Below are 13,314 nucleotides of genomic sequence, written 5' to 3' on the forward strand. Positions count from 1 at the left end.
AAACAAAAAATCAAGTTAAAAAAAAATGCAATTATACAAAGGCCATTTTGACATTTTTCATTTTCAAAACCAATACAATATTTATTGCAACCATTAGAGTCCCCTCACTTTTGGTGGACGTTAAAGGTCTTGAGGACCCAAGAGGGTCTCAGTTAATAAAGTGTTAAAAAAAATTCAAGCTAAAAAAATGTAATTATGCCAAGGACATTTTGACATTTTTCATTTTCAAAACCAATACAATATTTATTACAACCATTAGGGTCCCCTCAATTTTGGTGGACATTAAAGGTCCTGAGGGCACAAAAGGGTCTCAGTCAATAAAGTGTTAAAAATACGTTTAAAAAAAATCAAGATAAACATTTTTAATCATGCAAAGGCCATTTTGACATTTTTCATTTTCAAAACCAATACAATATTTATTGCAACCAGTAGGGTTCCCTTAGTTTTGGTGGACGTTAAAGGTCCAGAGGACCCAAAAGAGGCTCATGTAATAAAGTGTTGAAAATAAGTACAAAAAAATCAAGTTAAAAAAATGTAAATATGCAAAAGCCATTTTGACATTTTTCATTTTCAAAACCAATACAATATTTATTGCAACCGTTAGGGTCCCCTCAATTTTGGTGGGCGTTAAAGGTCCTGAGGGCACAAAAGGGTCTCAGTCAATAAAGTGTTAAAAATAAGTTTACAAAAAATTCAAGTTAAACATTTTTAATTATGCAAAGGCCATTTTGACATTTTCAAAATCAATACAATATTTATTGCAACCATTAGGGTCCCCTCAATTTTGGTGGACATTAAAGGTCCAGAGGACACAAAAGAGGCTCAGGTAATAAAGTGTTGAAAATAAGTACAAAAAAAATCAAGTTAAAAAAATGTTAATATGCAAAAGCCATTTTGACATTTTTCCTTTTTTAAAACCAATACAATATTTATTGCAACCATTAGGGTCCCCTCAATTTTGGTGGGCGTTAAAGGTCCAGAGGGCACAAAAGGGTCTCAGTCAACAAAGTGTTACAAATAAGTCAAACAAATTCAAGTTATTCTGAACGAAAGTTTGAACTTGATAATAACGAAAAAAAAAATAGAAAACCGTGAAATAACTATAAATTATGAAAGAATATAAATTACAACATAAACACCGTTTATTAGTATTTGGAATGCTGGAGGGACGGAGTTAACTGTTAGGCCTATTTTTTAAAACAATTAAAATAAAACAATTTACAAAAACAGTGCCATAATGTAAGATTTATTTCGATATATTTCATGTCATATTCATTATTTCTGCAAAAAAAAAAAGTAGCTAATTCTATTTTATTGACACTTTTCGTTGCTGCCAACTGCATTAAATACAAATAAATATTGACGAATTGCTTCCAAAAGGCTGATTTTAAATGACTTCCACTTCATGACAAGTGTTAATTACAGCGACCCCCAACTCGCTCCCTGGGGGTCGCGCATGAGGGGGAAAAAACCGCAGCTTCCTCCCCTCGCGCGCCGCGCCAAATTAACGCGGGAGACGTGGAGGCAGCAAACAACAACACACAACACTCACGTCCGTGCTCCGGTGATGCCAGCAGATGGACGGGGTGCCGCCGGAAGGTATACCCCCGCGTCCCGGCCTCGCCCACCCGACTGTACCTGCATCCCTCATGCCCCCCACCCCCTCTCTCTCTCTCCATTCCCCGGCGTTATAAATCCACACGATGCGCCCAAAAAGAAAGATAAATGTGCAACAACAACAACAACAAAAAAAAGGGTAAATGTCGCAGGGTGAGCCAGGGACATCCAGTCCTGCTGAGGAGGATTTGGCGTGTGCGCGACCAGTGTCAATGCTGGACATAAGGGGGAGAAAAGACGCACACATCGCTCTCTGTTATCTTTTTTTTTTTTCATGTTTGCAAGCACAAAACTGCTTTTTGTTCCCCATTTTTTTTTCCATTTAATGGATAGAGGCTTGGGCGTTTGATCACATGGCTACAATTCACCTGAGACGCGGACAAAGAAAGCAAAGAGAGACGCGCAAGAGCCATGGCGAGGCCGATATGGCGGGACACAAGAGCCATTGTTGCAGCGTGGCGCGCTCCTCCTCCCCCCCCCCACTCCCCCCCCCCCCCCACCCCCATGCAGGCCGAGCTGATATGCACAAATCGCGGCCTTCGAGCAGGTGCAAAACCTCCATCAGGCCGAGACTCGACCGCATCAGTCTCGCTCCAGAAAAAACGACGTAAATAATGTATTTTATGTTTACGAGCGGCAACCAATGAAACCTTGGTTTCCACTTCATAGCAATTGCTTACACGTATGTTCACTTCCTGTTCTCAATTAGTAACACAATTTACATTTTCGTTCTAGTAAATAAATAGATAGGGTATTTTATGGTTAACTTAATGACATAAATGGTGGTTTCCACTTCATAATAATTACTAACACGTACAGTATGTTCACTTCCTGTTCTCAATTAGTAACACAATTTTCATTCTAGTTCTAGTAAATAAATATTTATGGTTAATATAATGACATAAATGATATCTTATTTTTCATAGTTTATGAGCGGCAACCAATGAAACCTTGGTTTCCACTTCATAGCAATTGCTTACACGTATGTTCACTTCCTGTTCTCAATTAGTAACACAATTTACATTTTCGTTCTAGTAAATAAATAGCTAGGGTATTTTATGGTTGACTTAATGACATAAATGGTGGTTTCCACTTCATAATAATTACTAACACGTACAGTATGTTCACTTCCTGTTCTCAATTAGTAACACAATTTTCATTGTAGTTCTAGTAAATAAATAGCTACGGTATTTTATGGTTAACTTAATGACATAAATGGTGGTTTCCACTTCATAATAAATACTAACATGTATGTTCACGTCCTGTTTTCAATTAGTAACACCATTTCCATTCTAGTTCTAGTAAATAAAAAGCTAGGTCATTTATGGTTAACATAATGACATAAATGATATCTTATTTTCCATAGTTTATGAGCGGCAACCAATGAAACCTTGGTTTCCACTTCATAGCAATTGCTTACACGTATGTTCACTTCCTGTTCTCAATTAGTAACACAATTTACATTTTCGTTCTAGTAAATAAATAGCTAGGGTATTTTATGGTTAACTTAATGACATAAATGGTGGTTTCCACTTCATAATAATTACTAACACGTACAGTATGTTCACTTCCTGTTCTCAATTAGTAACACAATTTTCATTCTAGTTCTAGTAAATAAATATTAATGGTTAATATAATGACATAAATGATATCTTATTTTTCATAGTTTATGAGCGGCAACCAATGAAACCTTGGTTTCCACTTCATAGCAATTGCTTACACGTATGTTCACTTCCTGTTCTCAATTAGTAACACAATTTACATTTTCGTTCTAGTAAATAAATAGCTAGGGTATTTTATGGTTAACTTAATGACATAAATGGTGGTTTCCACTTCATAATAATTACTAACACGTACAGTATGTTCACTTCCTGTTGTCAATTAGTAACACAATTTTCATTCTAGTTCTAGTAAATAAATATTTATGGTTAACATAATGACATAAATCATATCTTATTTTTAATAGTTTATGAGCGGCAACCAATGAAACCTTGGTTTCCACTTCATAGCAATTGCTTACACGTATGTTCACTTCCTGTTCTCAATTAGTAACACAATTTACATTTTCGTTCTAGTAAATAAATAGCTAGGGTATTTTATGGTTAACTTAATGACATAAATGGTGGTTTCCACTTCATAATAATTACTAACACGTACAGTATGTTCACTTCCTGTTCTCAATTAGTAACACAATTTTCATTCTAGTTCTAGTAAATAAAAAGCTAGGTCATTTATGGTTAACATAATGACATAAATCATATCTTATTTTTAATAGTTTATGAGCGGCAACCAATGAAACCTTGGTTTCCACTTCATAGCAATTGCTTACACGTATGTTCACTTCCTGTTCTCAACTAGTAACACAATTTACATTTTCGTTCTAGTACATAAATAGCTAGGGTATTTTATGGTTAACTTAATGACATAAATGGTGGTTTCCACTTCATAATAATTACTAACACGTACAGTATGTTCACTTCCTGTTCTCAATTAGTAACACAATTTTCATTCTAGTTCTAGTAAATAAATATTTATGGTTAACATAATGACATAAATGATATCTTATTTTTCATAGTTTATGAGCGGCAACCAATGAAACTTTGGTTTCCACTTCATAGCAATTGCTTACACGTATGCTCACTTCCTGTTCTCAATTAGTAACACAATTTACATTTTCGTTCTAGTAAATAAATAGCTAGGGTATTTTATGGTTAACATAATGACATAAATGGTGGTTTCCACTTCATAATAATTACTAACACGTACAGTATGTTCACTTCCTGTTCTCAATTAGTAACACAATTTTCATTCTAGTTCTAGTAAATAAATATTTATGGTTAATATAATGACATAAATGATATCTTATTTTTCATAGTTTATGAGCGGCAACCAATGAAACCTTGGTTTCCACTTCAGAGCAATTGCTTACACGTATGTTCACTTCCTGTTCTCAATTAGTAACACAATTTACATTTTCGTTCTAGTAAATAAATAGCTAGGGTATTTTATGGTTAACTTAATGACATAAATGGTGGTTTCCACTTCATAATAATTACTAACACGTACAGTATGTTCACTTCCTGTTGTCAATTAGTAACACAATTTTCATTCTAGTTCTAGTAAATAAATAGCTATGTCATTTATGGTTAACATAGTGACATAAATGATATCTTATTTTTAATAGTTTATGAGCGGCAACCAATGAAACCTTGGTTTCCACTTCATAGCAATTGCTTACACGTATGTTCACTTCCTGTTCTCAATTAGTAACACAATTTACATTTTCGTTCTAGTAAATAAATAGCTAGGGTATTTTATGGTTAACTTAATGACATAAATGGTGGTTTCCACTTCATAATAATTACTAACACGTACAGTATGTTCACTTCCTGTTCTCAATTAGTAACACAATTTTCATTCTAGTTCTAGTAAATAAAAAGCTAGGTCATTTATGGTTAACATAATGACATAAATCATATCTTATTTTTAATAGTTTATGAGCGGCAACCAATGAAACCTTGGTTTCCACTTCATAGCAATTGCTTACACGTATGTTCACTTCCTGTTCTCAACTAGTAACACAATTTACATTTTCGTTCTAGTACATAAATAGCTAGGGTATTTTATGGTTAACTTAATGACATAAATGGTGGTTTCCACTTCATAATAATTACTAACACGTACAGTATGTTCACTTCCTGTTCTCAATTAGTAACACAATTTTCATTCTAGTTCTAGTAAATAAATATTTATGGTTAACATAATGACATAAATGATATCTTATTTTTCATAGTTTATGAGCGGCAACCAATGAAACTTTGGTTTCCACTTCATAGCAATTGCTTACACGTATGCTCACTTCCTGTTCTCAATTAGTAACACAATTTACATTTTCGTTCTAGTAAATAAATAGCTAGGGTATTTTATGGTTAACATAATGACATAAATGGTGGTTTCCACTTCATAATAATTACTAACACGTACAGTATGTTCACTTCCTGTTCTCAATTAGTAACACAATTTTCATTCTAGTTCTAGTAAATAAATATTTATGGTTAATATAATGACATAAATGATATCTTATTTTTCATAGTTTATGAGCGGCAACCAATGAAACCTTGGTTTCCACTTCAGAGCAATTGCTTACACGTATGTTCACTTCCTGTTCTCAATTAGTAACACAATTTACATTTTCGTTCTAGTAAATAAATAGCTAGGGTATTTTATGGTTAACTTAATGACATAAATGGTGGTTTCCACTTCATAATAATTACTAACACGTACAGTATGTTCACTTCCTGTTGTCAATTAGTAACACAATTTTCATTCTAGTTCTAGTAAATAAATAGCTATGTCATTTATGGTTAACATAGTGACATAAATGATATCTTATTTTTAATAGTTTATGAGCGGCAACCAATGAAACCTTGGTTTCCACTTCATAGCAATTGCTTACACGTATGTTCACTTCCTGTTCTCAATTAGTAACACAATTTACATTTTCGTTCTAGTAAATAAATAGCTAGGGTATTTTATGGTTAACTTAATGACATAAATGGTGGTTTCCACTTCATAATAAATACTAACACATATGTTCACTTCCTGTTCTCAATTAGTAACACAATTTTCATTCTAGTTCTGGTAAATAAATAGCTAGGTCATTTATGGTTAACATAATGACATAAATTATTTCTTATTTTTAATAGTTTATGAGCGGCAACCAATGAAACCTTGGTTTCCACTTCATAGCAATTGCTTACACGTATGTTCACTTCCTGTTCTCAATTAGTAACACAATTTACATTTTCGTTCTAGTAAATAAATAGCTAGGGTATTTTATGGTTAACTTAATGACATAAATGGTGGTTTCCACTTCATAATAATTACTAACACGTACAGTATGTTCACTTCCTGTTCTCAATTAGTAACACAATTTTCATTCTAGTTCTAGTAAATAAATAGCTAGGTCATTTATGGTTAACATAATGACATAAATGATATCTTATTTTTAATAGTTTATGAGCGGCAACCAATGAAACCTTGGTTTCCACTTCATAGCAATTGCTTACACGTATGTTCACTTCCTGTTCTCAATTAGTAACACAATTTACATTTTCGTTCTAGTAAATAAATAGCTAGGGTATTTTATGGTTAACTTAATGACATAAATGGTGGTTTCCACTTCATAATAATTACTAACACGTACAGTATGTTCACTTCCTGTTGTCAATTAGTAACACAATTTTCATTCTAGTTCTAGTAAATAAATATTTATGGTTAACATAATGACATAAATGATATCTTATTTTTAATAGTTTATGAGCGGCAACCAATGAAACCTTGGTTTCCACTTCATAGCAATTGCTTACACGTATGTTCACTTCCTGTTCTCAATTAGTAACACAGTTTACATTTTCGTTCTATAGCTAGGGTATTTTATGGTTAACTTAATGACATAAATGGTGGTTTCCACTTCATGATAAATACTAACATGTATGTTCACGTCCTGTTCTCAATTAGTAACAGAATGTTCATTCTAGTTCTAGTAAATAAAAAGCTATGTCATTTATGGTTAACATAGTGACATAAATGATATCTTATTTTTCATAGTTTATGAGCGGCAACCAATGAAACCTTGGTTTCCACTTCATAGCAATTGCTTACACGCATGTTCACTTCCTGTTCTCAATTAGTAACACAATTTACATTTTCGTTCTAGTAAATAAATAGCTAGGGTATTTTATGGTTAACTTAATGACATAAATGGTGGTTTCCACTTCATAATAATTACTAACACGTACAGTATGTTCACTTCCTGTTCTCAATTAGTAACACAATTTTCATTGTAGTTCTAGTAAATAAATAGCTAGGGTATTTTATGGTTAACTTAATGACATAAATGGTGGTTTCCACTTCATAATAAAAACTAACATGTATGTTCACGTCCTGTTTTCAATTAGTAACACAATTTTCATTCTAGTTCTAGTAAATAAAAAGCTAGGTCATTTATGGTTAACATAATGACATAAATCATATGTTATTTTTCATAGTTTATGAGCGGCAACCAATGAAACCTTGGTTTCCACTTCATAGCAATTGCTTACACGCATGTTCACTTCCTGTTCTCAATTAGTAACACAATTTACATTTTCGTTCTAGTAAATAAATAGATAGGGTATTTTATGGTTAACTTAATGACATAAATGGTGGTTTCCACTTCATAATAATTACTAACACGTACAGTATGTTCACTTCCTGTTGTCAATTAGTAACACAATTTTCATTCTAGTTCTAGTAAATAAATATTTATGGTTAATATAATGACATAAATGATATCTTATTTTTCATAGTTTATGAGCGGCAACCAATGAAACCTTGGTTTCCACTTCATAGCAATTGCTTACACGTATGTTCACTTCCTGTTCTCAATTAGTAACACAATTTACATTTTCGTTCTAGTAAATAAATAGCTAGGGTATTTTATGGTTAACTTAATGACATAATTGGTGGTTTCCACTTCATAACAATTACTAACACGTACAGTAAGTTCACTTCCTGTTCTCAATTAGTAACACAATTTTCATTCTAGTTCTAGTAAATAAAAAGCTAGGTCATTTATGGTTAACACAATGACATAAATCATATCTTATTTTTAATAGTTTATGAGCGGCAACCAATGAAACCTTGGTTTCCACTTCATAGCAATTGCTTACACGTATGTTCACTTCCTGTTCTCAATTAGTAACACAATTTACATTTTCGTTCTAGTAAATAGCTAGGGTATTTTATGGTTAACTTAATGACATAAATGGTGGTTTCCACTTCATAATAATTACTAACACGTACAGTATGTTCACTTCCTGTTCTCAATTAGTAACACAATTTTCATTCTAGTTCTAGTAAATAAATATTTATGGTTAACATAATGACATAAATGATATCTTATTTTTAATAGTTTATGAGCGGCAACCAATGAAACCTTGGTTTCCACTTCATAGCAATTGCTTACAGGTATGTTCACTTCCTGTTCTCAATTAGTAACACAATTTAAATTTTCGTTCTAGTAAATAAATAGCTAGGGTATTTTATGGTTAACTTAATGACATAAATGGTGGTTTCCACTTCATAATAAATACTAACACGTATGTTCACTTCCTGTTCTCAATTAGTAACACAATTTACATTGTAGCTCTTGTCAATAAATAGCTAGGTCATTTATGGTTAACATAATGACATAAATGATATCTTATTTTTAATAGTTTATGAGCGGCAACCAATGAAACCTTGGTTTCCACTTCATAGCAATTGTTTACACGTATGTTCACTTCCTGTTCTCAATTAGTAACACAATTTACATTTTCGTTGTAGTAAATAAATAACTGGGTCTTTTATAGTTAACTTAATGACATAAATGGTGGTTTCCACTTCAAAATAATTACTAACACGTATGTTCACTTCCTGTTCTCAATTGGTAACACGATTTACATTGTAGCTCTTGTCAATAAATAGCTAGGTCATCTATGGTTAACATAATGACATAAATTATATCTTATTTTCAATAGTTTATGAGCGGCAACCAATGAAACCTTGGTGTCCACTTCATAGAAATGACTAACACTTATGTTCACTTCATGTTCTCAATTAGTACCACAATTTACATTTTAAGTCCAGTAAATAAATAGCTAGATCATTTATGGTTAACATAATGACATAAATGATATCTTATTTTCAAACGTTTATGAGCGGCAACCAATGAAACCTTGGTTTCCCCTTCATAGAAATAACTAACACGTATGTTCACTTCCTGTTCTCAATTACTAACACAATTTGCATTCTAGTTATTGTAAATGAATAGCTATGTCATTTATGGTTAACATACTGACATAAATGATATCTTATTTTCAATAGTTTAGGAGCAGCAACCAATGAAAACTTGGTTTCCACACGTATGTTCACTTCCCGTTCTCAATTAGTAAGACAATTTACATTCTAGTTCTTGTAAATAAATAGCTAGGTTATTTATGGTTGACATAATGACATACATGATATCTTATTTTCAATAGTTTAGGAGCAGCAACCAATGAAACCTTTGTTTCCACTTCATAATAATTACTAACACGTATGTTCACTTCCTGTTCTCAATTAGTAACACAATTTGCATTCTAGTTCTAGTAAATAAATAGCTAGGTCATTAATGGTTAACATAATGACATAAATGATACCTTGTTTTCAATAGTTTATGAGCGGCAACCAATAAAACCTTGGTTTCCGCGTCATAGAAATAACTAACACATATATTCACTTCCTGTTCTCAATTAGTAACACAATTTGCATTCTAGTTCTTGTAAATAAGTAGCTATGTCATCTCTGGTTAACATACTGACATAAATGATATGTTATTTTCAATAAGTTCATGACGTTTGTCATATAAGTGTTACTTTGTAAACAAACACTTTGAGTTTGAACAGTTTCTTAAGGTGGATCATTTTAGTACATTGTTCTATAATTTATTTGGACATATTGACAAGTGTTGCACGTGCATACAAATGCTTTAAAAGTATATTTCTCCTCTTTTGTTAAAAATGGTTCTACATTACTGCAAGTTTGTACATAATTCTAGCTTGTTTGCTAACCCAATCATTCAATTTCGGTATTTTGGATTCAATAAATACATATTTGAATGTTCTCTATAGTCAACATTATGTGTTATTCTAACTTACCTTTTTTGTAACACGGTAAGTGAGCGAAGTGCACTTTTGTAGTTATTTCCCCACATTTCGACACACCAATTAATTAAATTACTTACTTTTGTGCCCCTCTTTTACTCGATTATAACAAATGCACATGCTAATATTCATTCGATATGTCCGAAAAAGAATAGGAAAAAGCACATTGCTCCATCTGTTCCATTATTTTACTCCTGATAAAACTTCTTTTTTAATTGGCATGTGTGTTGAATTAGACCTGAACGTGGGACATTACATTATTAACTAATAAATAAACACATGTAAATTGTGTTTGTTGCATAAAATTACAATTATTCCCAACACTTTCTTTCCAGTGCACTTCAACCTGTAAGAAACCTTAAACGGCAATCAAATCATTTCAAATATTAAAATATAACTCTGTGAACTTTGGGGTGCCTTTCTGAGATATGTCAGAGGGAGTGATCTCCAAATTAACCCTGATTGAAACACATTTGAAAGGTGGGTGGTTGATGAGCCTTTTCTGCGCTTGTTGGTTGCTATATCTCTCTAGGGCGGGGGTCCCCAACCTTTTTGAAACCAAGAGCTACTTCTTGGGTACTGATTAATGCGAAGGGCTACCAGTTTGATACATACTTCAATAAATTGCCACAAATAGCCAATTTGCTCAATTTACCTTTAACTCTATGTTATTATTAACAATTAATGATATTTACACTTAATTGAACGGTTTAAAAGAGGAGAAAACACGAAAAAAATGACAATTAAATTTTGAAACATAGTTTATCTTCAATTTCGACTCTTTAAAATTCAAAATTCAACCGAAAAAAACAAGAGAAAAACTAGCTAATTCGAATCTTTTTGAAAAAATAAAAATAAAAATTTATGGAACATCATTAGTAAATTTTCCTGATTAAGATTAATTTTAGAATTTTGATGACATGTTTTAAATAGGTTAAAATCCAATCTGCACTTTGTTAGAATATTTAACAAATTGGACCAAGCTATATTTCTAACAAAGACAAATCATTATTTCTTCTCGATTTTCCAGAACAAAAATGTTAAAAGAAATTCAAAAGACTTTGAAATAAGATTTAAATTTGATTCCACAGATTTTCTAGATTTGCCAGAATATTTTTTGGGAATTTTAATCATAATAAGTTTGAAGAAATATTTCACAAATATTCTTCGTCGAAAAAAACAGAAGCTAAAATGAAGAATTAAATCAAAATGTATTTATTATTCTTTACAATAAAAAAATAAATTTACTTGAACATTGATTTAAATTGTCAGGAAAGAAGAGGAAGGAATTTAAAAGGTCAAAAGGTATATGTGTTTAAAAATCCTAAAATCATTTTGAAGGTTGTATTTTTTCTCTAAAATTGTCTTTCTGAAAGTTATAAAAAGCAAAGTAAAAAAAATGAATGAATTTATTTAAACAAGTGAAGGCCAAGTCTTTAAAATATTTTCTTGGATTTTCAAATTCTATTTGAGTTTTGTCTCTTTTAGAATTAAAAATGTCGGGCAAAGCGAGACCAGCTTGCTAGTAAATAAATACAATTTAAAAAATCGAGGCAGCTCACTGGTAAGTGCTGCTATTTGAGCTATTTTTAGAACAGGCCAGTGGGCTACTCATCTGGTCCTTACGGGCTACCTGGTGCCCGCGGGCACCGTGTTGGTGACCCCTGCTCTAGGGCCATTCGGGCCTGCGGCAACCCGTGGTTTTGTGTGAATGTCTGTTTGTGGTTTCTTTTTACTTATTTTTTTTAATTAATATTATCGTTATTTTTCTATCCATCCATTTTCTACTGCTTGTCCCTTCGGGGTCGCGGGGGTGCTGGAGCGCTATTTTTTTACTGGATGTATTTTGGACAATTCCTGTCATGTGTGTCTGAAAACCAATACAGAAATGTTAGAAAATAAAACATTAATAAATATATATGTAGATCTTTACACAAAAAACATCGATTTTAATTACTTTTGTCTCAGTATGCAGCATTTTATACCTGCAATCAGAAATAATACGTTGACAAGCTGTAGCACGTAAAAATATGTACTTTTTTTTCTCTTTCTTTTGTTATATGCAAGCAATTTTAGCCTGCAGTCATTCATTCTGGTGAAAATCACATTGACTTATTCACAAAAATAACTCTGGAACTAATCTGTCACTGTGAATGTACCAGCTCATTTCACGTCATCATCTTCTTGCTTGGCACTATTATTTATTAGCCTTGCACGTATTAGTTATTTTTAGTACTCGTTTACACAACCGTTCAAAAGTTTGGGGTCACCCAAACAATTTTGTGGAAAAGCCTTCATTTCTAAGAACAAGAATAGACCGTCGAGTTTCAGATGAAAGTTCTCTTTTTCTGGCCATTTTGAGCGTTTAATTGACCCCGCAAATGTGATGCTCCAGAAACTCAATCTGCTCAAAGGAAGGTCAGTTTTGTAGCTTCTGTAACGAGCTAAAGTGTTTTCAGATGTGTGAACATGATTGCACAAGGGTTTTCTAATCATCAATTAGCCTTCTGAGCCAATGAGCAAACACATTGTACCATTAGAACACTGGAGTGATAGTTGCTGGAAATGGGCCTCTATACACCTATTTAGATATTGCACCAAAAACCAGACATTTGCAGCTAGAATAGTCATTTACCACATTAGCAATGTATAGAGTGTATTTCTTTCAAGTTAAGACTAGTTTAAAGTTATCTTCATTGAAAAGTACAGTGCTTTTCCTTCAAAAATAAGGACCCCAAACTTTTGAACGGTAGTGTATATTTTTTAGTTAATCCTTATTTTGTTTTTTTTACGTTGAACATAGCAAGTCAAACTCCTTGTCTGTTAAACATACATACATATATACGTATATATGGACATTTTCAACAGGTGATCTAATTGTAAGAAGTGTAATTCAACATTTCCTACGAAAACCAGAGCTATCCTTTGTGTTGGAGCGTGGCCACAAGAAGGTAATAAGTCAGTAGATGAT

The 13,314-nt window shown here is 32.3% G+C and overlaps 1 protein-coding gene across 2 annotated transcripts in view; it reads right to left on the reverse strand.

Annotated features, from left to right (window-relative positions):
- The window catches only part of LOC133634203 (microtubule-associated serine/threonine-protein kinase 1-like), a 382,209-nt gene that overhangs the window by 167,912 nt on the left and 200,983 nt on the right, over positions 1-13,314 (reverse strand). The window lies entirely within an intron of this gene.

This window comes from Entelurus aequoreus, linkage group LG18 (assembly GCF_033978785.1).
Source record: "Entelurus aequoreus isolate RoL-2023_Sb linkage group LG18, RoL_Eaeq_v1.1, whole genome shotgun sequence".
NCBI classification, from domain to species: Eukaryota; Metazoa; Chordata; class Actinopteri; order Syngnathiformes; family Syngnathidae; genus Entelurus; species Entelurus aequoreus.